The following is a 26,274-nucleotide window of genomic DNA, read 5'->3' as shown; positions in this document are numbered from 1 at the left end:
CCTTTAAACTCCTAGTTCTCAATTCACACAGAAAATCTACAAAGAATGGTAAAGGAAGTTATTTATTCCACTTGAAATCCATAGGGAAAGTTGATGTGATAGTTTGGATTATTGTTCAGCAAATATTTATTCTCTTCCACCTCTCACTGTGGGTGCACTATACTTCCTTGCCCCTTTGATGTTGGACTTCACCATGTGACTTGCTTTGAACAATGACATGTTAGAATGCATGATGCAAGCAAAGTCTTAAATGTGGTTAAGTAATTGGGCTTGGCTCTTTCATTCCAAAATTCATCCATGAGAAGACCATGCCCCAGTGGCCACTGCTGCCTCAGCCTGGTCCCCACGATGAGAAATGTGGAACATACCTGAAGCCAAACCACAACCTGGAGCCAAGTCTAGCCAATGAGCAGCTTGAAGAACAGCCACACAGCTATAACCAGCTGAACCACAATCAATGTACAGAACTGTGAGCAGGATAGATGCTTGTTATTGTAAGCCAGTGAGGTTAGGGGTTGTTTGTTATGCAGCATTATTGTGGCAACAGCTCACTGAGGAAACAGCTGATTAATACACCTACATAGTCTGAAGGGGAACATTGGGTTGAATGTGTTGAAAAGTAATCACCCAGATAAATTCATTATCTGAGTCTCGCACAGCTAGTCTTATAGCTTACGTGACTCATGGTCCTCTAAACTAGTGCCAAATGGAAAGAAAAGTTCTATGAGGGAGAAAATATCCCTATGCCAGTATTTTCTTCAACATTAACTAGATTCTAGAGCTTCTGTATAAAAAGAGCTTTAGGAAGATAATAAGCACAGGAGAGGAGGGTGCTGAGCTACAGAGAGTTTAAGTTTCTATTAGTATAACACTTAATTGAGAAACGTCTGCTGTCTTCCATGTCAACGATGGGAGATGGCCAATGAAAATTAGGAGGGGTCCAAAAAAGCCCTTGTGTTACCCCTTGGTGTCATGCATTTTTTCATCCATATAAATCCATCAATGGAGGGAAGGTAAGCAATTAATATAATTCATTACATCAACAGGCTGAAAAAGAAAAAAATGCATAATTGTATCAATGATGCAGAAAAAGAATTTAACAAAATTCAATACACAATAATGATGTTTTTTAAAAAAAAAAAAAACCTCTTGGTAAACTAGGAGTAGAGGAGAACTTCCTCAATTTGACAAAAAGAAAAATCTACAGAAAAACCTACAGCTAATATCATACTCAATGGTGAGAAACTAGAAGCTTTCTTGCTAAGATCAGGAATAGGGCAAGGATGTTCCCCCTGACCACTCTTTTTAACATTGTACTGAAAATCCTAGTTAACACAGTAAGACAAGGAAAGGGAATAAAAATTATACAGATTGGGGAGGAAGAAATGAAATGATCTTTGTTTGCAAATCACATGATAGTCTATGTAAAAAATCCAAAAGAATGCACACCAAAAAAATCTTGGAACTAATAAGCAATTAAACAAGGTTAATACACAAAAGTCAATCGCTTTCCTGTATAATGGCAATGAACAAATGGAATTAGAAATTAAAACATAATACCATTTACATTACTACCCCAAAATAAAATACTTAGGTACAAATCTAACAAAATATGTACAAGATCTACATCAGAAAAACTATCAAACTCTGCTAAAAGAAATCAACTAAATAAATGGTTAGTCCATGCTCATGAGTAGGAAGACTCAATATTGTCAATATGTAATGCAATTCTAATGGAAATTCCAGCACGTTATTTTGTGAATATCAACAGTCTTACTCTAAAGTTTATATGGAGCAACAAAGGACTCAGAATGGTCAACACAGTATTGAAGGAGAAGAAAAAAGTGGAAGACTGATACTGCCTAACTTCAAAACTTACTACAGAGCTACAGTAATTAAGAGAGTGTGGTATTGGTGAAAGAATAAACAAATAGATCAATGGAGCAGAATAGAGCCACATAAATATAGTCAACTAACCTTTGGCAAAGAAGCAAAGTCAATACAATGGAGCAAAGATCATCTTTTCAATAAATGCAGCTGGAACAACTGGACATCCACATGTAAAAAATGGAATCTAGATACAGAACTTGTAGTTTTCACAAAAATTAATTCAAAATGGGTCATGGACCTGAATGTAAAATGTAAAACTATACAAATCCTAGAAGATAGTATAGGCTAAAGCCTAGATGACCACTGGGTATGACAGTGACTTTTTAAATACAACACCAAAGGCACAATCCATGAAAGAAAGAATCAATACCCTGAACTGCATTAGAATTAAAATCTTCTATCCTGTAAAAGACAACATCAAGAGAATGAGAAGAAAAACACAGATTGGGAAAAATATTTGCAAAAGACATATCTGATAAAGGACTGTTATCCAAAATATACAAAGAACCTCTTAAAACTCAACAATAAGAAAACAACCTGAAAAACCGGGCCAAAGATCTTAGCAGACACCTCACCAAAGATATACAAGTGGCAAGTAAGCATATGAAAAGATGTTCTACATCACATATCATCAGGGGAAAAACAACAACAATGAGATACCACTACCTACCCATTTGAATGAACAAAATCCAGAAAATTGACATCATATACTGATGAGGATATGGAGCAACAGAAATTCTCATTCATTGCTAGTGGGAATGCCAAATGGTACAGCCACTTTGTAAGACAGCTTAGCAGTTTCTTTCAAAACTAGATATACTCTTACCATACAATCCAGCAATTGCTCTCCTTGGTATTTACCCAAAGGAGCTGAAAACTTGTGTTCACACAGACACTTGCCCACAGATATTTATAACGGCTTTATTTGTAATTGTCAAAACTTGAAAGCAACCGAGAAGTCCTTCAGTAGGTAAAGAGATACATAAACTGTGGTACAGCCAGACAATGCAATATTATTATTCATCACTTAAAAAAAACAGCTACCAAGCCAAAAAAAGACATGGAGGAAGTTTAAGTGTGTGTTAATAAGTGAAATCAATCTGAAAAGGCTATATACTGTATGATTCCAACTATATGACATTCTGGAAAAGGCAAAACTATGGAGACAGTAAAAAAGTCATTGGCTGCTGGGATTGGAGTAGAGCGAGAAGAGATAAACTGGCAGAACACAGAAGATTTTTACAGCTGTGAAAATATTCTATATGATACTCTGACAATGGATACATGTTATTATATATTTGTTCAAAACCATAATATGTATAACACTAAGAGTGAATCCTAATGTAAACTATGGAATTCAGATGGTTTTTAAAAAGATAGTGCATTCCTATAATTGAACATTTACATATGCATATATGTGATATGTATTTACATATACATGTAAAGTAAAAGTACTCCCTCCCACCCTGTCCCAAGTCAGCCTGCTTCCTTATCCCTTCAAATCCATAAGTAATTACTTTTATTAGTTTCCCAAATATAATTCCAGAATATTTTTTGCAGATAGAAATACAGCACCAAAATTTTCTCATTTTAACACAACAGATAGCATACTATACAAATTCAGGATATATCGTGAAGTAAAAAAAAAAAAAAGGATAGAGATCTTTCCATTTCAAGTCGTAGAGAACTTACTCGTTTCTTAATAGCAGCATAATATTCCATTTTAATTGTTATTGTGGTGTTTTAAACTTCCAATAACACTGTATTATTGTGTGAATGGTTCAAGTTTCATATTTCTTACATATAAATGATTTATCATTGCATTTATTACAAATGAGATAATAAAGATTCAAAGTGAAAATGTGGTAATTACAGAATGAGTTTTATGGTGTCTGCAGACTATTTCTGAGGTGTTGGGAATCTCAAAGATTTTTTTTAAATCAAGAATCCCAAAGTCCTCTTGGCAGAAAATGTGAATTTATGAGTAAGAAACTCCTCTAGGGGAACCTTCACTAAAAAACAGAATTACATTAACAAAATACCCACAAAACGTGAAACAGTGACATCTTGTCCTTGTTTCTGTATTTTAATCTTTTCCTGGAGACCAAACTAAATTGGACCAAACACAGTCCAGCCCTTTTTTCTTTAGAATTCTGGAATATCGATTCTGTTTCCACAGGTTTTGGGGGCCTATGTTTTCTCTTGTTTCTATTCTCTCTCAGGGTACCATCTGGCATTAGATTAATGACTGTTCAGTCTCTCACTTTTGTAAGATAAAATTTCTTGCTTTTCAGTTTCTGTGGGGTAAATCTTGTACAGATAAAGCTCTTCTACCTTTTGCTGATCAACTCCTAAGCTTAGTTTGGTCTTAAATAAATTATAGCCATCGTAATGGATGTTTTAGTCATCAATTGCTACATAACAATCTTTCCCAAAACGTAGCAGCTCACAATAAAGATTTTATTTTCCTCACAGTTTTATAGGTCAGGAATTCCAGAAAGGCTCGGCAGAGCAGTTCATCTCTGATCCATTTGCTATCAAGAGAGGAGGCCCAGAGGATGAGCTTCCAAGATACTTCTTTACTCATGTGTCTGACACTGTGGTCTCTGCCTCTCTGTCAGTCTCCCTTTCTCTCTTTCCACATAGTGTATTATCCTCCAAGGTTTCCTGTATGGCTGTGTTTCTCAGTGTGGCAGTCTAAGGGTGACCAGACTTCTTATCTGGCAGCTCAGGGCTCTAAGAGTAGGTATTCCTAGGGACAGGATCTGGAACTTGCCATTCTCTTCTGGCCTAAGTCCTGAAACTGTCATAGTGTCACTTCTATAATATTCTTTTGGTCAAAATAGTCACATATCATGCTCATATTCAAGGAGAGGGAACATAGGGCATGCCTCTTAATAGGAAAAATATCAAATAATGTATAACCATATTTAACTTGTCACAATAGAGATATAATCCATTTCATCTCCTAAAAATTTGTCACCTTTTAAAGTTCCACTCAGAAATAAAAGTCTTTATCACATTCATCTGAATAGTGAGATTTTTTTTTAATTTGTATCTTCTGTTTTGAGATCTTTCAGTGTCTCAAAATAAAATCCTCACTTCGTGTTCCAACATCCCAGAGAGGGGAAAAATTATAACCGTGTGGAATATAAAACAGAATGACATGTGAACTCACCTTATGATGTTAAGAAACCTGAGTGGCAGGTGGACTTCCCCTTGGATAGTAGTATAGTGTGCCTAGAAACACAAGTTCTAGAGATGTACCCCTGAGGCTTGAATTCAAGTTCAGCCATTTATTTGCTGAATGACATTAGGAAAACTACAACATTTCACTATGTCTACTGTCCTATCTATAAATTGAGAAATACACACACACACACACACACACACACACACACACACACATCATAAAGATGTTATAAGAATTAAAACAGATAAGCATACCAAAAACTTTGTGTGTTTTCAACCAAAGAACCAGAAAAAAACTGAGTGTGTAGCTTATGTTAAGTGCTTCATGTAGTTGAAATAATACTAGTTGCTCTTACAGAGCAAAGTCCCAAAGTCTCAGAAGCTTTACACAAGAGAAATTCATGAGAAGGCTGATCAGAGGTTGAAGGTGGGAAAGGATAATGCTCTGCTCCCTGTATTCATTAAAGGTTCAAGGATAAAGGAGATTCTTCTGCCTTCTTTAAAAAGTAGCTTCTGGGGCCACCTCAGATGTTGACATCTAGCTGTCAGATGGAAGAAGAAAGAGAATGTAAGATCTGGTGAGAGGCTTCTAAGGATTAGTCCCAGATATAGTATAAATCAATTCCATTTCCACTCCACTAGCCAGTGGTCCTTTCTAGATGCAAAGGGGCCTAAGAAATGTACTAACTGGCTGGGCAGCTGCTATCCAACAACACTATTACAAGGAAAAGTACAAATAGTTGGTGGACAACTAGCATATTTACCATGGTGCTCAATAAGTGTTAGCTTTTATAACTTATTATCACAATAGCTAAGACTGTGTCTTTTTTTCCCTTGATCCAGAAACTAAAAAATATCCATCTCATGAAGACACTTATGCTATGTCAGATTGTTGTTGGGTATCCATCCTCCCATGGCCCTACACCTCCACACATCATGATCTTTGGACCCCAAATTTCAATTACTGAACTTAATTCTCCATAGTTTGTTAAGAGTTTAAAAATCAAAGTAAAATTCTTTTAGGCCACTTCAGAATAAATCAGTTATCTTCCTTGGGAAGGTGAGAAATGGTGATAATAGAAGCCTATAGTGATCATAGAAAGGAAGGGCAGGAGAATGATTTGACACTGAGACAAGCTTTTGATGACAGGTGATTTAGGGCAGGCCAAGTGTTTTCTTTTGGGAGAAAGATGTTTTCCCTACTGACATTAAAATTAAAACTGTTGAAGGAGATTAGCACCTCCTGCTTGAGTGGAAGAGTATCCAGGGACTCAAAATCCAGATGTAGATATTTATTTGATTAACGGGAACAAACAGACTATTTTTGTGATCCAAGTCTATTATTAACTATTCTTAGGGAAAAAAACTCTACCCACGCGTGCATTATTAACCTGTGATTTGTGGGCTCTACTAGATCCATGCATGGTCTTCAAGGGTTCTATGCATATCCTGAGGCTGTATGCAAATGTGTGTGTGTGTGTGTGTGTGTGTGTGTGTGTGTGTGTGTGTATGCATGTGTGCATATATATATATATATTAGGTTGGTGGAAAAGTACACATACAAATCCATTAATGGTCACCACTTTCATATAAGCTGTTGAAACCACTGTCTAAACCACTGTCAGTCATGTTCCAGCCAGAGTTCAGTATATATTCCACAATGTGCCATAGTATGAAGGATAGGCTTTATTGGGAAAAAGGAAATTTACAAGCCAGCATCAGGATAAAAGGAAGCCATAAGATTTCCATCCTCCCATTATCCCATAGAGAGACATACTGAGATTTGAACAATCTGTTGAACATGCAGCATGAGTTTGTGTTCCCCTAAAGCAGTGGTTCTCAACCAGGAGTGAATTGCCCCTCAAAGACATTTAGCAGTTTTTTTAAACGGTCTTGAATTTTACAACTTGGGGGTGGAGTGCTGTTAGCAGCTGGTGGATAGAGGCCAGAGATGCTACTAATTGTTCTACAGTGGTCAGATCAGCCCCCCATGATAAAGAATTATCACATTCAAAATGTCAGTGCTTAGATTAAGAAATCTTGCACTAGAGGGACTTCCCAATATGACAATCTCTCTCCACATGGGTTCAGAATTTCTAAAGTTCTGCTCTGTCTGTTCCCTTGTATCCAATTCTACAGCAGTGTAGGCATATTGCCTTTTCCTGGTTTTATTCTCCTCAAAAGCAGAGCCGGAGGCAAGGCTCTCATGACACGGCATACATATAGATTGTTTAATTTGGAAAGTGATCCAAAGGAACAGAAAAGGGGGTACTAGGAAGAGTGAAACAGGGAGGATGAAAAGCCAATTTAAAGGGCACATTGGTAAACTGTCAATACTGCAGACTACTGGAGCTCAATCCTTCTGGAGATCCCCCTGAGCACCATGAATGTTCTCAGAATTCTGTGCCCTAGGGAGCAACACTTATCTTCTGACTGCCATCTCCCAGTGGTCAAGGATTTTCCCATGTGGGTTAACTCCCTTTGGGTTTGTACATACCCTCAGAACACAGAGGCTGCAGGAAGTCTTGGATCGATAACTAGTGTAGCTAGGGTAAGGTGGTGTTACTTTCTACCTGCAATATAGCTGGCTGCCACCACAGAAAGTTAAGAGAGCCAAGAGGATATGAGGCAAGGTATTAGATATATCCAACACACTCAATCTAGCATTTTATTTTGTAGTAGAGGATCCTGCATTAAACCCTCCCTACTGCCTACCATTCAGATTTACAGTTGAAAACAAGCAATCAAGCTTTTGGGAGTTTTTCTGGCCAAGAGTGAGGTGCTAGCCTGGAGAGAGCCTGATTCTCTCTTCCGGTAACATTCCATTTCTATCTGTACTGAAGTTTTTCCCAAACAGCTACTAGGTGATACATTCAAGGTGCCCTAGCTGCCGAGATAGCATCCTGGGATGGGGCCCTTCCATCCTCTGTCTTTTTGGTTCAGGACTTCCTGACTCTTGAGAAAGAGGGTTGACTGCTTCAGTCACCTGCTGCCACCCTTCAGCATCTAGCATTCTGCTGTCACAGCGAGCCACCACTCAAGGACTTCCAAATGACCAGCTACCCCAAGTCTTAGTAATCTTTTTTCTAAATGTTCAATTGTTCTTTGTATATACTAGGTGTATATATTTGTGGGTTATGTGGGATATTTTGATACAGGCATACAATATGCAGTAATCACATTAGAGTAAAAAAGGCATCCACCAGCTCAAGTATTTGTTCTTTGTGTTACAAACAATGCAATTATATTCTTGGTTATTTTTAAGTGTACAATTACATTATTAATGACTATAGTCACTCTGTTGTATTATCATATACTAGATCTTATTTTTTCCTTATAACTATTTTTTTTGTATCCATTAACCATCCTCTCTTCCTCCCCACCCCTCTTCACACTATCCTTTTCAGCCTCTGGTAACCATCATTCTGCTGTCTATCTCCATGAGTTCAATTGTTTTTATTTTTAGTACCCACAAATAAGTGAGAACATACAGTTTGTCTTTCTGTGCCTGGCTTATTTCACTTAACATAATGACCTCCAGTTCCATCCATGTTGTTGCAAATGACAGGAGCACATTCTCTGGTGATTCAAGGTATGTATCACCACCTCTCCAGATACCTTGTCTTCACTCTCAGGGGAGTTATCTCCTGCTTCCAGGATGGCCTACTAGATCCTTGCCGACTGGACAGTAGGGATTCTCGCCCCTGATGTGTCAGGTGGATCCATTTGTGCTTATCACCTCCTTTGTTAAAGAACTTAACACAAGTTCCACAATGTCACACTATATAGAAAAAGTAGAAACTTACAAGGCCAGGGTCATAAGAGAAGCAAGGGCATAAATGTCCCACTTTCCCATTAGACACACAAGAGAGGCATCCCAAGGCCAAGGCATGGATTTGCATCTAGAATAAAAGACTCCCTTGTTCACCCTTAATCTTACGGAAAATATGAGAGAAAATGTCCACAAACACACTCCTAGGCACCAAGCTATCTGGATATGGGTCCCATCTGTTTGCAGGAGTTGCCTGAGACCACCAACTCATCGACATCTGGGGCCCATGGGTCTATGAGAAGCTAAGCTTGGGTACAGATACTCCCACTGGGAGAAATAGCACTGACTTGGCTGAATCAAGTATTATACTTAGTAATTTAATATTCTGTTGAAGATTCTCTCTTTCACTCTCTCTCTCTCCTTACTCTCTCCCCCCATTTCTGAAAAATATGACTTATTTTATATAATATACTACCTACTTCCATATTTATGTAAATTGTGCTACTGAGAAACATTAAGTTGCTTTTTATTTAGTTGCCATTTAGTTATCATCATTGTTTAAGGACTATTATAGCCAATTTGCTTTTTAACAAATGAGATGACGTGATTATATTTATGTCTCTAAAAATAATTTTATGAACAAGAATAGAGATTTGATTAGCAAGTAAAGATTGGGCACCCAGACACTCCTGCTGGGAGAAAGTTAGGGGCCCCAGTCCAGGCAGCTGATTAACCAGGACACCCAGAGTGAGCTGCCTGCATCACTGTTGTACAGCCTAGATCCTTGCATCCCAGAACCCTGCAAAATACTAATGTTTTAGCAATATCTTGGTGGACTGTTTCAGTGGGCACTTTTAACTTTTCTGCCAGGAATGCCCTGATGCTCATGTACACCATTCACTTCTTACAGCATTCTCTTTGCTCTGCACACATACAGTAGCTAAAACCCTCAGCTACATACACTGATTACAGAAAGAAATGCAACTCTAAGTAAACAGATTTACTAGGCAACTACCCATATGACCATCTAGTCTCTTAAAAAATAATTATAAATCAAAATAAATAAATGAGATTCGCCATCACTGCATCAAAATTCCAATAAGGTAGCTGTATTTGATTGCTAAAATAAAAGCTAGAGGAATCAGAAGGGGCTAATGCTAACTATTGATGTTGAACTGGAAAACAATGGGAATACACTGACAAGCAAAACATTGCCTCTATCCGGATTCTCTCTCTAGCCGCCACTGCATCCATTAATTTTCTGCCTGGATGACAGCGGGCCTCCCAATGTTTGCCTTGCCACTTTTATTTTTCCCAATCAGCTGCAGCAGTCCCCTTGCAAAAGAAAGTAAAAACAGGTGCCTGGCAAAGAAAACAGAAAGTTTCCTTGGTCTAGACAGACATATGCCATCACCAGCTCTGACAGCAGCCTTAGAAAAGGAGCAGCCAAAATGTTTTCCTTCCACTCCTAAAAGAGAGAGGGAGAAAAAGAAAAAAAAGAGAAAGGATAAAAATCAAATGAAGGAGGTAGTAAAAAATAACACCATTGTGTTTCAACACAATTGATTTTCAGTGTGTTTATAGCACAGACGAAATAAACATGAAGGACTGCAGGTAAACAGAACTGAAAATGTCATTTGGTACTGAGGGATGCTGCACCCGAACAGCACAGGGAGAAAATCAGTAATCACGTTTTCTTTCAGCCTGTGCTTAACAAATCAGATAGAAGCACAGGGCTCTCTAGGTATAATGGCGTGCTAAAAATAACCTCCTCGCTTCCTTATGTAACCCAGAGGCAATCTCATTCAGTTTCTAAATTTAGAGCCCTCAGCAAAGGCCAGTCTGGTGGGGAGGTGGTTTGTGGTACCAGTTAGCAGAATGACTCATAGAGCTCAGCTAATAAAAATTAAATTTATCTCTCTCTGGAATATATGAAGGGATACAGGTATAGGAAGCATTTGTAAGAGCCTCAAATAAGATAAAGTAAGCTTTGTTATTGCAATCAAGGAGGGAGAGGATGAAAGGGGACCATTAGGATTTCAATTATCTTGTAATAGAAACAAAAATCATATTATGTTTATCTGGTAATCTTATAAGGAGGAATTTTGAAAGCATCTACAAAGCCACAGCTTGCAGACTGTTTCTATGTGTGGGTCAGCAACTGGATTCACGGTGACAATTTCTGAAGCAAAAAATGAGATTTACTGACTTTGAAGTTTTCCATTAAACAGACATATGATTTCCTTCTGGGACCCATTCTGCTATACATCTCCTGTGTCAGTTCTAACATCAGATTTACAAACAGAACTGCACACACACATGCACACATCTATTACACAATCATTTTTCCCTCATAACTTGCTAGGATGGTTAAACAAGAAAATCAGCTTTGTTTCTAGTCTCTAATCACAAATTATTATTTACCTTGGTCAAGTTTCCATGTATCCAGCATGCACACCACCAGAAAATTCTAACGGCCAGACCGTTTTGCAGTAATGTTCCACAATAATAAATGCTCACAACAGTTTTCAATATCCTTTGAATTATGAGAGAAAGATAGTTTTCTGGTTTGAAGGAAATATTATTAGGGTTCTTTGAAAATTATTTATCTGTGGATGGAGAAGAGGAACTTTCCATGGGCTTCAGGGACTGAAAACCTGGATTTCAGTCCAGATTCATTGGCAATTTATTTCAGGACAACTCATTTCAACATTCTGAACTTCAAAATCCTTCCCTGTAAAATGGGAAGTGCTGTAAGCATACAATGAAACAGTATTTGCAAGAGTACTTTGGAAATTATAAATCCTATAACCTTGATTAGTTTTGTTTTTTTATCTCTAAAGACTAGGTAGAATATGAAATTTGTCACTGTAATTCTTTTTTTCAAGTAGTTAAATATATTAGGCAAAACTTTGTCACCACAAAGACTCTGAGCAGTCCTGCATTTTTCAAAAGTCTGCTTGTTTTTAAGACTGTTCCAATATCATTAGCATACATATAAACCACTATGGATTCAATACTGAGAAATTCCAGACTAGATAATCACATTTTCTCCTTCTAACATTATTTTCTATAGATTATAAATAAAATATATTGGTATACCATAGGAATATGTATAATAACCATTTTTTTAATTTCTAGAAAATGAAGTTCCAGTTTCAAAATTTTTCATTTAAAAGGCGTGTTAACCAATTATAACACTTTGTAGATATTCAATGGCTGACTCATTCAAATATACTCTGATAAAAGAGAGCAAATTCTTAGATTGTGTATACTAAAATATATATATTTGCAACCACATTGGACTGCTCAGATTTATTTTTCATTTATCCGAAGCCCATCAAGGAGATAGACTCTCCAACACTATCTCCTACATCTTTGCTACTTCTTTCTTTGTATGTGTATATGTTAAGAATATTTAACATGAGATCTAACATCTTAGCAACATTTTTAAGTACATGATAGTGTATTGTTAACTATAGGCACAGTGTTGTAAAGCAGATCTCCAGAACTTATTCATCTTGTACAACTGAGACTTTATACACATTGAACTCTCCATTTTCCCTTCCCCCATCCCTCGTTTTAAGCATTCTGTGCTCTGAGTCTATGAGCTGGACTATTTTAGAAACCTCATGTAAGTGGAATCAAGAAATATATTTTTTGTATTTTATTTTTATATTTGCACAGAAACAAAATTGGATATATATCCACAATGGAAGAAAGCATTAATCAACTTCATAACTTGCACTTTTATTTATACATCCAGTCCCAAAGCTAATTATTTATTCAAATATGAGCATCTTCCCTAAGTAGAGCCTGTAAGGAAATGAGATGCTGGAAAAGAGGGAAATATGATCATAATAGCTAACGCTTATATCGCCCTTACATTATGCTAAGCGTCATTCTGCACTGTTTTAAATACTTTACAGTATTGATGCATTTAATTCTCCTAACAACCTTCTGAGTAGGTACTATTATTGTCTTCATTTTGTAGATGGTGAAACTGAGGTGCTGAAAGGTTAAAAATAACTTTCCCCAGGTTTCTTAGTGTCTGAGTGGCAGATGAGAAACAAACTCGGAGTCTAGCCTCCAATTCTATGTGCTTAACCACAATGCTACATGACCTGGACCCTGAATCTGCTTTCTCTTCACATTAAGGATGCAGCCTGCTGACCCTGAGTTTGATTCAAGATCCAGGAAGGGCTCGGATACTTGCCACTGTTTCCCGTTAAGGGTACATGTTGTTTGTGGAAATTCTTCCTGGATGGTCACATTAGCCAATTACAAAAGCCTCAGGCACAGCACAAAAGGAAGTACTCCAAGGCAAGCAGGACCAAATGTGTCTCAGGATCAGAGGTATCAAAGGCTGCTTTGCTGTGGTTCCCTGCACCTGCTGTTCTCTACCAGCAGCCCCCTCTCTTCTGTGAAGTTTCCAATCCTCAATTAAATAAATCAGGAATTTGCAGTCTGGTGAGTGTGGGTGCTCTCACCATTCCATAACTAATGAAGAACACTCAGCACAATAAAGCCAGTATGCACTTTGCAAGTATGTCTCTACCTCCACAACATTTGAAATTTACAAGGAAGAGTCAGTGTGACTAAAATGCTAAATAAAATAAAAACAAAAAAAAAAACTAGATAACAAAACTAATCAGGGGGCCCAGTTCCATCTTGTCACTGTCATTAATTAACTAGGGCATGGAACTTGACTGGATCATTTAACCTGAGAACTCCTGTGTCATCATCTGCAAACCATGCAAAGCCTTTTATATAAAATTCTATAGATCTAAAGATAGACTTGACTTGAATGAACAAAGACCCTTAGAAGTAGAATTATAGACATAAGAACAAGTATGGAGATTTTCTTTTTCTTTGTTCAACAAAATAATAAGCCTAATCATTGCCCAGGAAATCCCAAAAAAGTCTTCAGCCCTCGAGGCAAATGAGGTTCTAAAACACAAACAGAAAGTTCATGACATTCCTACTTTCAGGTGTGTCTGCCAATGCAACAAAGAACATCTGCAAAGCATCAGCCTGCCTTGGTATACAGTACTCTGTCAGCCCCACCCTCTAAATTTCCAATCAGAACCATAGAAGCCCCATTTAGTGAACCAGATATAGAAGGCTTGGTGAGCATTGATGCTTGAGAGATAGAGAAATGCAATGGAGAGCCAACTACTGATGCACTGGAAAGAAATGGGTCATGGTCTCTAAATTCAGAGTAAATAATCTATGAGGGACGTACTGGAAAAGAAAAAGTACACACAAAGAATATGGTCACAGTTCTCTGGCGTGCACTTACCTATTTAGGTAATTCAGAAACAGAACATAGTCACTAAATTGTAAGGACACAAAGTTCTGAGCAAACAAAATAAATGATGTCAGGTTCATGCACAAAGCTGATACACTTTGCTCGCAGCAAGGGGCCTCAGGTCCTTAAGAGTTCATGTGTTCTAACTTTACCTGCTGTTCCAACAAACTTAATTGCCTCATTGCCATATTTTTAAAAAAGAAGATTAACAGCTGTAAGTTTGAAATGGTGTGGGGGTGGAGATAATTGGCAGAAGCAGGCACACTGACTAGGGGACTAGACAGAGAGAGAAAACACACAGAAACTGAAAAAGAGAAAGGCAAGTATAATAGTGTTCAAAAGATACAGTAGTGGCAGGCCATTTAGAGAAGCAAAGCCCCTGGATTACATCAGTAGGTCCTGAAGACAGCACAAACATCGTCGCATGATCCATAATGATCCTAAATCATCCAAAACATTTAGACCACATTCAGAATTCTGGGATGAAGGAATAAAAGAAGATGAAAATACATTATTAAAGATTCCCATCAAGTAGTTAAAATAAGCAAAATCTTGACATGCATTGCATACATTCTTTTCTCTGAATGGAATTGTTTTTAATTGAACCAAGCCGTTTTTTTATAATGCCAGCATGTTTATTGGTGATCGTCCTGAGTAATCCTTGCAATGCACCATAATAAAACCTTGAAGCAATGGCATGCAGATTGAGACATTAGGAGAAAATACAAAAATGGGGTCTAGGGTTTACTCTCCAGGCAAGGTTAATGGAGAGGCTGAATATGATGAAGAAGGTCAACAATGATGAGACAGGAGACGAAAGAGCATTTACAGTTGGAATAACATTATCATTTTAGATACAAAAACCCTGAAGTGACGCTGACATTATCCAAGCTCTGATAATCGAAATTCTTATCAGATGTGAAGAGATACTATTTTTGAAATTTTAATCCCTGATGCTGTTTGCTTATGATATCATCTTCAGATTGCCACACCAACACCTCAGATTTCAAGGAATGCTTTGAGGACTCTGGAAAACAGTAATCTACAAAATCCAGTTCCACTGTGTTTCAGTGCCATGGAATCCCATGTAAGGTGCTTGCTGTTATACAAGCACCTTTCAAGGTAAATGAGCAAATGACACAGCTGGAAGATTTTCGGGGGTGTGGAGCCTGGCTGGACAAATCGTCACATTTCAAGCTGGCCATGTAGCACTAAGCAATATGGTGCTTGTTTTGTGCCACCAGGGCCAGGAAGCTCAACAAGTCCTGATATATATTCACATTTAGCTGAGTCCACAGCATAAATGCTTTTTCTTTCCTCCTAGAAGTGCAGAATATTGATTCAATTGCTATCCCTGGGAAGACAGATGGGATTAAGATTTCATCTATTTGCCTTTGTATGGAAATCTGTTTGCCTTTGTATAGAAATCTTTTCTATCCAATGGGACATGGAGGAATGACCTACAAGGGCAGGCACTGGTATGTTTTTCTTTCTTTCTCTGTATTTTCCCTATATATGTGCGTGTATATACACGGTAGCTTCCCCCTCAACTACATTGAACTGGAAGAACTTGGAATAAGATGACAGAAAACCCCCTTAGAGAAATCCCAACTGTCAAACAGCATTTCTTACTGAGTCATTTACTCCTCTAACTGCCTAGAAAATGGCCTCTTCCAGTGAACTAAATGGCATCTCAAGTTGCTTGAGATACCTAATGCACCTCCTTCTACCAGGCAATCTGTTCTCTTTTCACATGTAGCATTAGGCCTATTATCCTTAATTCCACACCCACACAGGCTGTTACCCAGGCAACAGCATCCCCCGATCACACTGGTCAAACCAAAAATTGTATCCATCTTTATGAATCAAATGGGAGGCTAATATAATAAAATAGACCCAAATTTACTTTCGAAACGGTTATAAAAAGAAATTTGTAAAAATTGCTTGAACCTCAATGGTCAAAAGGAAGGTTAGCTTGTGCAGGGAGGTGTTTAGTTGGTTGTCAAAGCAGGAGAAGGTGCCTTCAGGCCACCTTAGTTTGGCCCAATTTAAGTAACAACTAAGGTGGTGCTGATAGTGGATTGGGGGATTTTTTTTTTCTGCTCCTTAGAGGAAAAATCAAAATGTAATTGTGTCAGGCTGGGATCTCCCAGAAGCAAACACTGAGTCAAGGATTTGGATACCAATAGTTTATCTTAGAAGTGACCCCAGAAAGCATTCTAAGGAGGTGGAAGAGTGAAACAGAAAAGGGGGAAAAACAGCAATGCATTAATAAGCTGGTTAGTTACATGGGCAATTGTTCACTGGAGACCATGTAAAAATAATGTGGAACACACTTCAGAATTGTCTGACAGCAAGGAAGCTGAGGCACTGATCCACCTATTCCTTTCCCTGGTAGGTTGAAAATGGTTCCCATGAATTAACCCCCAGGCACTTGCAGCCTGCCCTGCACAGGGCTGAGGAAACACCTGCTGCCAGAGAACACCTCCACCTCTGTCACAGAGACACGGAAACCCAGTGGTAGATACCAGAACTCTCTGCAGTAACCTCCACAGCCTCTACTGCGGTATTGAAAGCAACTGGAAACATAATGAAATTCCAAACCAATTTCAAAAGCTGATCAATAAAATTTGCAAGAGTTTCAAATACATAGCCAAAATACCATAATTTGAAATGAGGCAGAAAAATGAAAGTCCAAATATTAATCAGGATCAGTATTAATTGCACCATCATGATTTTTCTGACAACACACCTCAGAAAGAAGGTGGCCTCAGAAGGTGATGTTGTGAGAAGGGCATAGCACATTTGAGGTCTTCACACCACACAGAAAGGAACTGGTGTGCTGAAAAGGAATTGAGAAAGTCAAAAAAGCTCCCTCTTACCAAATGCATGTGTAAGAAAGCCAGAAGCCTCCACTCTGCTCCCTTGGGATCAGCTCTGACATGTGTATGTTTGATGGTTGCCCAAAATGTCAAGGAGAAAGCCAGCATGTCATGGGTTGGGAAGACATGGAAAGCAAGGCATTGGGGGGCCTTGCCTCTAACCAGAGGACATGGTGGCATTGAAGCATCTCAAGGAGTAATGGAAGAGTCCAGCAGCTATGTCTGACCTAGCAGGTCAGTTAACAACTGTGTCCTCACCCACCTTACCCCTTGCATGATTGGTCTATACATTCAAGGGCTCTTGGACAAGAAGGTGAGGAGAAGGGAGAAGAACACCCACATATCCAGCCAGAAGGAGTCCTGGAGAGCAGCATGCAGGTCAAGTGAAGCTGGGACTGACAAAGGAGAGTCCAGGTGTAGAAACTGTAAAGAGCGCAGTGACTGAGAGTACAGGCTTTGAAGTGAGACACATCACCAAGTTTCCTGACTTCTCTGGGCCTCGTTTTCTTTGTCTGTAAAATGAAGCTGTATTAGTCAGTTCTTACATTGCTATAAATAAATAGGTAAGACTACGTAATTTATTTTAAAAAAGAGGTTTAATTGGCTTATGGTTCTGCAGGCTATCCGGGAAGCATGGTGCTGTCGTCTGCTTGGCTTCAGGGAAGCCTCAGGAAACCTACAGTCATAGCAGAAGGCAAAAGGGGAGCACTCAGGTCATATGGCCAGGGGCCAGAAAGGGGAATCTCAGCAAAACTCACTCACTATTGTGAGGGCAGTACCAAGGGGATAGTGCTAAACCATTCATGAGAAATCTGCCCCATGATCAACTTACCTCCCACTAGGCCCCACCTCCAACACCCATTTGGGTGGGGGCAGATATTCAAACTATATCAGGGGATAATACTAATACCTACCCCAGAATTGTTGTTAGTTAAATGAGATGATGTCCATAATATATTTAATACAATGCCTGGCATACTCACTAAATGGTAGCTTTTGAGGGTCATGGGGGAGTGAAGGGCTTGATTGGGTTTGCAAATGGAGGCTGTGGAGAGTAAGATGTTTAAAGGTCAGGTTGGGAAACAACATCCTAGAAGGAGGGGAAGAGGTGGAATCAGGAATCAAAAGCAATCTAGTCCCTAGGGAATTCTGTTTAAAACTTTCTAATAGTGACGCATCCTGTCATGTTACAATTAGTTGTTGATGGGTCTAAATTTCCCTCTACTCTCTGAACTCCTTCATGAACCTATACTTGCTGAGCTCAACCTGTGTAGCAAGCAGTGTACATAGGCACTAAATTAGTGAACTAAACAAAGTACTCTGCCTTCACAGGGCTTACACTAGAGTGTGGGGAGACAGGCATAAAGACACAAAAAAATAAACAGGAAGAGTCGTCTTGAGAACTATGGGTAATAATTAAGCAGAAAGAAAGAGGATGAGGCACCAGCGTGGAGGGTGAGGAAGATCTGGAAACATTTAGCTGGTAAAGTGACGTTTGAGCAGAGACTCCATGAATGTGAAAGACGGGGCCCTGTAGCTGTTCTGGAAGTCGCGTTCCAGGCAACAGCACCCCTGAAGAGTGTAGGGGAAGAGTGTGGAGCCAGCAGGACTGCAGTGGAGAGAGCCAGTGGGGAGCTGCCAGAGCTGGAGCTGGGGAGGCAGAAGGAGTATAAGATCATGTAAGGCAGAGGCTCTCAAACGTCAGTACAGTACAGAATCACCTGGGGAACTGACAAAGCCTGAATTCCATGCTACAGCACAAGCAAGTTTCAACAGAATCTGGGATCCAAACATGGAAATTTTTTTAAAGAGCTCCAGATAATGGATGTACATGAGTGCCACTGACCTAGGTCTTTGAAGTCCATTTTAAGGACTCTAGCTTTTACTCTGATACAAGAAGCCATTGAGAGTTTTGAACAGAGAAGAAACATGATTTGTATTTTCAAAAGCTCACTCTAACTGCCGTGTATAAAAATGGACTAGAGGAGAGAGAGAGGAGTGGCACAGCAAGACCAGTTAGGAAACAAAACACCATAGTATTGATTTTCTGTATCCACAGTGCCTACCACAATTGCAGACATAAAATTAATATCCCCAAACTTTCCCTCTGCCTGAAACCTCATCCTGTGGATCTATGAATGGTTCATCACCATAGTTCCTTCAGAGGGTTGCCAGATAAAATTCAGGACATCCAGTGAAATTCAAATTGCAGATAAATAATAATTTTTCAGTATTGCATGAGATATTTTATACCAAAAATTACTGATTATCTGGTATTCAAATTTAACCAGACTTTTTATATTTGTTTTTTATTTTAAGTGGATCCCATCTTTTTATTTGCTAAATCTGGCTGCCTAACCTTCAAGGCTTACTCAGAGGGGACTTTCCCTGGCTATCAATAAAGAAATGAAGCGCTCTCCCCCAGGATTCTCTATCTCCTTTATTCTACTTCATTTATTTTCAATGCTTTGATTTTTGCCTTAGATGATATAAATTGATTTGTTTCTCAATTGTCTTCCCTATTAGACTTTGAGCTACAGGAGAACAGGAATTCTGTTATATTCACTGTGATATCCACAGAACCTAGACCTATGCCTTGCATATATATGCTCAACAAATATTCATGGAAGGAAGGAAGGAAGATAGGGAAGGAAGAAGAGGGCAAGCATGGGAGGGAAGGAGAAAATTGATAAATATGGGAGAAAAGAAGAAAAGAATGAATGACACAACAGATAGGTTTTCTGGAGGATAAATGGGAGTTTAGAAAACTCAATTCCAATGTTTTGTCCTCAGTGTATAGGAATTGAGGTTCTCTGCTAAGGCTGTAGGAGGCAGGATTAGGCAGAAATTTTAATGAGAGAGACAAATGTTCAGAAAGGTCACAGTGGGGAAGTGGGAAAGTGAATAAACAGCAGAAAAACAAAGAATTGTCAGAGTAAGGAGAATCTACATGAGGTTGACAAGCATCATTTGTAAGGAGGCTCATCTAGGTAGGCTTGTGATTGTCTCCAATGGGGCTTAGCAGGCTAGGCTTTGGACAAAATACACATAAAGGCAGTTTGGGCAAAGAGTTGATGTTTGAGACAGTCAAATGATCAAGGAACCTGGAAAATTGATTTTTAATTTAAGATAGCCTCAGATTCAGGCTGGGTTAGGAGGTGAGAAGATCTTGGAGGAAGTTACCAGATTTATATCTGAGGAAGGGGCTGAGAACAAATTTTGGTGTAAGGGGGTGTATTAGTCTGTTCTCATACTGCTATAAAAACATACCTGAGACTGGGTAATTTGTAAAGGGAAGAGATTTAATTGACTCACAGTTCCACATGGCGGTGGGTCTCAGGAAACTTATAATCATGGCAGAAGGAGAAGCAGGCATGTCTTACATGGCAGCAGGTTGGAGGGAGAGAGAGAGAGAAAGAGAGGGAGCACATGAAGGCACAAGAGCCCCTTATAAAACCATCGTATCTTGTGAAAAGTCACTTACTACTGTGAGAGCACCATGGGGGAAACTGCCCCCATGATTCAATCATCTCCCTCCCACGACACGTGGGGATTACAATTCTGGATGAGAAAAGAGGGAAGAGCCCCTTATAACACCATCAGATTTCATGAGAACTCACTCATTATCATGAGAACACCATGGGGGAAACCACCCCCATGATCCAATCACCTAGCTCCTTCCACAGGTGAGGATTACAATTTGAAATTATATTTTGGTGGGGAATACAGAGCCACACCATATCAGGGATGTATAAGTGAAGATATTGAGGTCAGAGAGGAAAATTTGAGAGTCTGAATCATTGAAAGGGGTAAGGTGATATCAGAGTAGTTAATTGCTCACCCTCTGAAGCCAGACTGTCAGAGGTTGAATCCCAACCCTGCCACTTATTAGCTATGTAACTTTGGGCAACTTAGTTTCTATGCCTCAGTTCCCACATCTTGCAAATGGAGTTGATAATCATACTTACATAAAAAATTGTGCTGTGGTAATAAAATGAGTTAATGTATGTAAAGCACTTAGAATAGTTCACAGTGGGTAGTTTGTAAGTGTCAGTTATTATAAAAAATTTATTAAAAATTGTGCTGTGGTAATAAAATGAGTTAATGTATGTAAAGCACTTAGAATAGTTCATAGTGAGTAGTTTGTATTAGCTGTTATAATCATTTGTATTAGTTGTTACCATTTAGTAGAACTGAAAGTGATTGTGATATAGGAAGCCACACTAACACAAATCAATCAAACATGCCAGATTGGTTTCATCATAAGAAAAAGGCAAAAAAATAACTCTAAGGAAAACCAAAGATGGGAAAAGTAAAAATAAATATACAGAAAACAATCTTGAAAACAGCATTAACAACAGAATTGATTAATTCAAGACTTCATTTTTGGAAAATAAGTGAATCTATTTTTTAAAGATAAATAAAATTAAAAATAATGCAGGGCATAAAGTAGCAGATACTCGTGTTTTAATAATTATAATCACAGATGAGCTACTGGAGAACAGGGGTTTTATATTTTTTTATTTGCGTTTGTTGTGTATTTGCTAGTGTGTCATCAAATATTTGTTGGATAAATGAATAAATAAATAAGTAAATGAAAGGAAAATTTACATCCTCTACCATATATCTTCTATGGTCTTGTTTTGTTTTTTAATTTGGATGTGTTTCCAAGTATAAAGGAGTAACTTGCAGCAGATGAAATTTTTGTTAAGAAACACATAAAAAAATGGATGACACCAAAAACAGAAGGAAAGAGAATAGACATGAAGAAAGATGGAAGGAAGGAGAAAAAGGGATGAAGGAAGGAAGGAAGGAAGGAGGGAGGGAGGGAGGGAGGGAGGGAGAGAGGGAGGGAGGGAAAGAAGGAACAAAGGAAGGAAGGAAGACTGGCCTGTTTGGAAGCATCAGAATGCTGCTAAGACAAGCAGAACATTAAAAAAGGAGAACACTAGGAAGACAAAACTGCAGAAAACTGAACAGCATTCTGCATCTGCTTTTTCCTGAGGGCAATAGGCAATTCTACCCATGGGCAATAGGCTGAGAATACTAGCTTTACCCAGAGAGAGGACTGCCACTAAAAGGCAGAGAAACAATGAGAGCTTTGAGAGTCTAGGATCCCATTGAGAAAGGACAAAGAGATCTGAGTCTTGCACTTTACCACTTTTGTCCTCAAAACCTTTTCTGAATTCTGAAGCTGCATACGACAGGAGGCTAAGAAGCTAAGGCTGGTCATAAAGCTTATAAACAGTAGAGGGTTGTTTAGCAGACTTTCTACAATGAAGAGACTGAGTTTGGAACTGGCCACAGTAGAGGACCCTCTCAGAATAACCCAGGTTCTCAGTTGGAACCCTTGGGGATCTATATGCTAGAAGCATAAAGCAAACAATAGGTGGACAGATGTTTAAGAAAATACAACTCAACCTTGAGTCAGCTTCCTGGCTTAAATTAAGGTAATCATCTCCCCCAATGTGCCTAGAAGAAGAAAAGACAAAAGCCCTCTGCTGAACAAAAATGGCATTATCCAAACCCTCTAAAACTTTCTATACACAATATCTGACATTTAACCAAATACTACCAGACATTTAAAGAGCCCCCAAACCAAGAGCAAAATGGATAATATTCATAGGTCCCCCACAGATTATCCAAATTTTAGAGTTAGCAAGCAAAAAATTTGAAATACCTAAGATTAATATGTTCAAGAAAATAGCAGAAAAGGGATAGAATAGATTAAAAGATGGAAAATATTATCAGAGAAATGGCATCTATAAAAAGAAAGCAAATGGAAAATCTAGAATTAAACAATAGTCTTTAAAATTAAAAACTAAACAGATGTGTTTAATAAGAGATATGACATAGCAAATCAAGTGGATTCATGAATTGGAGGACAGGTCAATAGAAGGTATACAGACTGAAGTGCAGAGAAAAGAGAAGAATGGAAGATACTAAATATGAGGAATATAAGACATATGAGAAGCAAGTAAAATATTTAAACCACATGTAATTAAAGGCACAGAGTAAAGGCAAGAGAATGGAGCAGAAGCTGTATTTGAAGAGAGAATGTCTGATAATTTTCCCAATAGATGAAAAGCAACAACCCACAAGTTCAGGCCGCTTAGTATACTCCAAGAAAGATGCAGACAATGAAAACCAAAGCTAAGTACATAATGGTAAAACTTGTAGAATCAAAGACAAAGAGAAAGCCTTAGAATTAGAGGTTAAAAGATACATGAAGATAAAATATTAATACCTATAGCTGACTTTTCTAAAGAAATATTAGCTGCATAAATGTCTTCTTTTGAAAAGTGTCTGTTCATATCCTTTGCCCACTTTTTCATGGGGTTGTTTGCTTTTTTCTTGTAAATTATTTTAGTTCTTTGTAGATTGTGGATATTAGCCCTTAGTCAGATGGGTAGATCGCAAAAATTTTTTCCCAGGAAACCACCATGGCATGTGTATACCTATGTGACAATCCTGCAGGTTCTGTATATGTACCCCAGAACTTAAAGTATAATAAAAAACGTAAGTGTTAGAACTCAGAAGGCAATAGAATGACACTTTAAAAAAAGTTTTTATTATACTTTAAGTTCTGGGATATATGTGCAAAACATGCAGGTTTGTTACATAGGTATACACGTGCCACGGTGGTTTGCTGCACCATCAACCCGTCATCTACATTAGGTATTTCTCCTAATGCTGTACCTCCCCTAGCCCCCTCCGACAGGCCCTGGTGTGTGATGTTTCCCTCCCTGTGGGAATGACAATTTGAAGTGCTGAAAGAAAGCAACTGCCAATCTAGAATTCTACATGCAGTAAAATTGTCTTCAAAATTCTAAGTGAAACAAAAATGTCTTCTGGCAAAAACTGAAAGAATTCATCACCAGCAGGCCTGCAATACAAGAAACACTGAAAGAGCTTCTCTGGAAAGATTGAAGTATTTCAGAGAGAAACATGGAAATACAGGACAGAATGAACAACAACAAATAGGTATGTTGCTAAATGAGTATTGAACACATAAAAGAAATATTTTATGGGGTTTAAAATATATGTCTAATTAGATTTCATGGCAAAATATTACAAAAGGCAGAAAGGAAGAAAATAAAGTTCAGTTCTTCTAAGATCCTAGCATTGTCAGAAAAGTGCAAAAAGTAAAAACTTGTATTAAATGAATACATTTAGGAAGTGTGCTATAATCTGTAGGATAAGCATTAAGTAACTAGTAAAAGGATGTCAAACTAACAAGCTAATGGAGGGGAAAAATTGAATAATAAAAAACATTGATTAACCAAAGGAAGGCAAGACAAGGAATCACAATATAGATAGATCAATTCGAAAAGATAGTAATGTCGATCAAATATATCAGTAATTACATTAAATTCAATTGGTCTTAGTAGACTGAAAAATCAAATCCCAAGTATATCCTTCCTGTGGAGTCCTGATAAGTAAGCAACAACTAGAAAGGGGCCCCAAGTGGAGAGGAACAATGAACAATTGTTCTGAAGGATGTCTAATCACAAACAACCTGAGGGCCTAATAACCACAGGCGCAAAGACCTTGTTCCCTATGAAACTTCCCTCCTGCCCCTGCCTCTTTGCAAACAGCTACTTCTCTGCTGTGCTGCCTGTTGCAACCTTGCAACATATTTTCATGCCTTCTCTAATAAATTTGCCTTTTTTTACGTACAGCTGTCTTGGTAATTCCTTTACTGCCCACGACACCAGCCATGACATTTTCTATAAGAGAAACATGAATTTAAGGACACAAAAAGTCAAAATTAAAATTATGCAAAAAAGATATACCATGCAAACAATAAGCAAAAGAAAGCCAGTACTCTTATTCTAGTATCAAAAAAGTAGATATTAAGGCAAAAATAATATTTGAAAGCAAGAAAGATATTTTGTAACAATAAAAGAGTTAATACACCAGGAAGGTATTTTTTTTAAAGCCAATACTGTTGCTTCAAAATATTTAAAGTAAAATTTGGCAGAACGGAAAGGAGAAATAGACACACCCATAGTCATAGTAAAAGGAATACATATAATTGGCCATTTATGTAGTATAAAAATAAGACCTTCAAAAAAATATTTTACTTTAAATCGTTTTCCCAATGCATTGTTTTTCTTTTACTTCATATATGTATTACTCACATTCTGTCCTTTTCTTTTTTTCTCTTTCTTCTTTTTTTTCTGAGAGAGAGAGTCTCACTCTGTCACCCAGGCTGGATTGCAATGGTGTGATCTCAACTCACTGCAACCTCTGCCTCCCAGGTTCCAGCAATTCTTCTGCTTCAGCCTCCTGACTAGCTGAGATTACAGGTGCCTGCCAACATGCCTGGCTTATTTTTGTATTTTTAGTAGAGGCAGGGTTTCACCATGTGTTGCCCAGGCTGTTCTTGAACTCCTGACCTCAAGATCCACCTGCCTCAGCCTCCTGAAGTACTAAGATTACAGGCATCAGCCACTGCACCTGGCCCACTCTGTCCTTTTCAATAGCTATATGTCAAATACCGTTTTAAACTGACAAATTAAATAATAGAAATACATTTAACAGTGATTCATGGTAAATACCACGAAATTAAATACAATCAGGTTAAATCAAGTAGTAGAATGGGGATAAGAAAGAAGCATACTGATTTTATCATTTCTCAGAACAAGAGATTAATAGATACTTTCTGAAGAAATAGAAGATTAAAAGCATTATATGAAATTATAATTACGAAGCTAGCCACCAAAACAAATACATGAACATTTCTAATTAGCAGAATAGACTCACAAAGAAACAGGAAATAAAGTGGACCAAACAAGGAAGAATGTTTTAATGTTTTAAAGATATAGATATATAGATATGAACTATAATAAAAATTAAGATGAGTGGACTTCTAATAACAGATTAGGTAATTTAGTTACCCCTTCTCACTAAGAACAACTAGAAAAGTATTCAAGATATTTTAAAATCTGCTTAAGGGCCTTATAATGTTATAAGATAGAGAAGTATTGCCTGGATAAAACATAGGGGAGAATGGATGCCCTGAGAAATGAACCCTGTGTTTACATGCTCCACTTCTAGGGGTCTTTAATGGTCCTGGAGGGGACATCTGAGAGGCTAAGCAGTAATTCAGTCAACCTGGTGAAGCTAAAGGGAACAGACAGTGGCCAGTGGCATTGGAAGTTACCAAGGGTGTGGGTGGTGGAGGGGCGCTGTTCACCCTCCTTGCTTTGTCTTGGATCTCC

The 26,274-nt window shown here is 38.2% G+C and overlaps 1 long non-coding RNA gene across 1 annotated transcript in view; it reads right to left on the bottom strand.

The window, feature by feature from the left end:
- LOC144580995 (uncharacterized) overlaps positions 1–25,347 on the bottom strand; it is a 108,547-nt gene extending 83,200 nt beyond the window's left edge. Inside the window, exon 1 of the long non-coding RNA XR_013531442.1 lies at positions 25,192–25,347. This is a non-coding gene — a long non-coding RNA (uncharacterized LOC144580995). The remainder of the gene's footprint in view (positions 1–25,191) is intronic.
- Between the last annotated feature and the right edge of the window lie 927 nt (positions 25,348–26,274).

This window comes from Callithrix jacchus, chromosome X, assembly GCF_049354715.1.
Source record: "Callithrix jacchus isolate 240 chromosome X, calJac240_pri, whole genome shotgun sequence".
NCBI lineage: Eukaryota > Metazoa > Chordata > Mammalia > Primates > Cebidae > Callithrix > Callithrix jacchus.
Note: the sequence above shows the minus strand (reverse complement) of the source record. Positions and strands in the feature narration are given on the sequence as shown.